The following is a 3,330-nucleotide window of genomic DNA, read 5'->3' on the forward strand; positions in this document are numbered from 1 at the left end:
TTTACCGTGTATAGAAAATGCAAATATAAACAACCTGTGAAAATTTCATATATCTACGTCATTTGTTTTAAAGTTACACCAAAAACCAAAATCGATTTTGTTAAAAATCGATTTTGCGTAAAAATTCCCGTTTTTCCTTAATTTTTCTTTTGTTTTTCACGTCGCTTTTGAAAACTACTGGGAAATTTTTACTTTTGACCCCCCAAAGTACCAACTAGATTCACTTTCCAATCATAAAAGTTACTGTTGAAGAAAATCGAAGCAGTTTTACTGTCCTAAAAGGTGATGACAGACACAAAAAAAAATAAAAAAAAATAAAAAAATAAAAAAAAAAATAAAAAAAAAAACACACATCATTGTAAAATCAATACATTCATCGTTCCACTCAGAATCTAAAATTGGAAACTGAAAATATCCGTAAACAGTTAACAATTATAACAGTTAACAGTTTTTTTATAGTTATTTTAAGATCAAATTTGGACGAAAATAGATATTAAATGACCAATATTAACGATTTTAGTTATTTTGTTATAATCTTATAATATTAATTCAACTTACCAGTTATCGTATAAGTAATAACAATATGACATATATGTAATTATAATATAAAACTAAGATATATCTGACAAACCGTATCCGGCACTATCCGCTCAGAATCGTTTTTCGTATACAATGATATTATATCATTGAATTCAAATTTAATACCAATTCCTATCAATTATAGTGAACCCAGAACCACTTGTAACCTACTGTACAGCAGAGCGACATACACTTACCCGTTTTTTTTAAATTAATGTCGATAAAAATGTTTTCTCTCGGTCAAAAAAATTAAAAATTTTTACACAAGGTTTCTAATAAGATTATGTTGTGGATGGAAATTTAAAAAAAAATTGAACGTAAATCTACAATGATTTTTCATAGGTATAGTATCTGAAGTCAGAATTTTGGAACTTATCGAATTACGTTGTACATTGATTATGGTGACACTTTAATCAGCAGGTTTCTATTTATTCGTATGCAGGTACCTAAGGGTTTTTTTGTTATACAGATTTAAATTTTATATTTAGTTGTTAACATTAAAAAAAATATAATTTTATCGTAGAATTCTCTACTAGTTAAATAAATAATTATACAAATTGTAGTTTTTTTAAACAATATCGGAATTTATTATTACTCGATATTCCATCTCGAGAGAGGAAGACCCCACGACTGCAGGATGACATCTACCACCAGTCACTGCCTAATCGGATACATCATGCCAGTTAATTATCTAATTTAAATTTTAAACCTATTATTTAATAATTTAATATTGTATTATTATATCGCAATTATGTAAAAAGAAAAAAAAATATGTAAAAATGTGTACATAATAATAGACTTAGATAGATACCTAGCTAGGTAGGTACTCCTTAATTTAAATTTAAATTAAATATATAAAAAAATAAAAATAAAAATTGTATGGTTTGAGATTTTTTATTTGTCTAAAATATGGTGAGCTGCAGAATAATATACGAAGTATAAAATTCGTAGTGGGTATTATAAAAAAAATAAAACAATTAATATCCTATCACCAACATTATTATTTTCGTACCGACTATTTATAAAAACGTTCGGTCACACGATATAAAATCCGGTTTTAACTATGGTGGGGTAGGGTTACAGTTGAGCGGGGGATGGTATTATGAATAGTCTTTTTTAGCACTGCCGCTATGGTCAGCAGAGCAGCACGCATGGCGGCTGTAAATTGTAATTTTTCTTGTCCTTTCAGATTTTTGATATCTTTTATTTTATATTTTATATGATTTTTTAAACAATTTGAAAATGTTGAAAATTATTTAAATTTCAAATGCAAATATAATTGGTTTAAAAAAAAAATTAAAATATCTGGAACTCTAAAATCTAGAAGAACGTTTCGTGTTTATTTTGGTGGAAGAATCATGTTTCTACGACTAACGAGGGCTGAGGAAAATTGGAAGTACGAAAACATGTTTTTACTGCCAAATTTCGTTACCAGAACGACCTCTTAATTCATTAATTTATGTTAAATATGCGTATCACTAAGTATGGAATTTAAAAAGCAACAGTTACAGAATTTAAAAAGCAATAGTTACAGAATTTAAAACAACGTATTTGAGAAATCAATGTTTTTTTTAAATCATTTTATAAAACCTATAAAGCGATAAAAAAAAAAACATTTTATCTATTTGTATAAGTTTTAATATTAACTTTTCAGGAGATGGATTTTTAAATTATTTGTTTGGGTAGTCCAAGTATTAGCATTAAACATTGAGGAACATTTTAATCATTATATTTCTAATTATTATTTTCTAATTATTATTTGAGTTGTATAAATATAAGAACGTTTTATGGTTAAAAAATATTATATTATATTTAACTTTTAAGGGACCTTAGGGACCAATTGTCCGCGTATAAAATTATGACGGAGACTAAATCTCCGTATACGGCGACTTTTCACGGGGAGCAAGCCCGGATTAAGGGGGGGCCATGGCCCCCGGGCCTCGAAAGTTAGAATTTATTTAGGGGCCTCTAATCTGACCATTACTTTTTTCGCTATAGGCTATGTAAAACTAAATAAATCACCTAAAAAAAAATCGATGATTATTAAGCAAGAAAAAAAGCTTGTAAATTATAATTTATAAAGAAAGTGATACATTAATATATTATTCATTATTTATTGCTATGTGCCTATATACCTAATATGTTTTAAATGAGGCCCTTGTATGAAAAAAAAAATATTAAATAATATACAATGTGTTCCAGGGTGAAGTGACCGGCCAACGTCCTATGAAAGTATACCAAAAATGATGAAGAAATACCCTTTAAAGATTGAATCTAACTTTTATTTTTTTAGTTATGAGCAATTAACTTCTTTTTATCGAAACCATACATATCACGCATTTGTTTATGTATCTTCAAAACTTTTCAACATTTTTGACGTAATTTTATTTTTATTTTTAAAGCTATTTAATTGTCCTATCAACTGACATACGCAATTAAACCAGAAATGTGCTAATTATTTTTATTAAATTTAAAAAATGAGAAAAAATTTGGCCAAAAATTAGTATTTTTAAAAGGAAATTGTACATTATTCCAAATAATTTATTATTAACTATGAGTTTTTGTTTTTTGTATTATAACAACTAAAATTTACCGAATAGTATAAAATTAAACGAATGACAACCAATTAACCGACTCAATCCTAGGAAAACTAAGATTGTGAAGATTGTGAACAGGAATATATTATGAAAACCAAACTTTCAAGGTATTCTAGGTATATTAATGTGTTATCAGTGGTGGATCCAAGGGTGG

Source organism: Acyrthosiphon pisum, chromosome A2, assembly GCF_005508785.2.
Source record: "Acyrthosiphon pisum isolate AL4f chromosome A2, pea_aphid_22Mar2018_4r6ur, whole genome shotgun sequence".
NCBI classification, from domain to species: Eukaryota; Metazoa; Arthropoda; class Insecta; order Hemiptera; family Aphididae; genus Acyrthosiphon; species Acyrthosiphon pisum.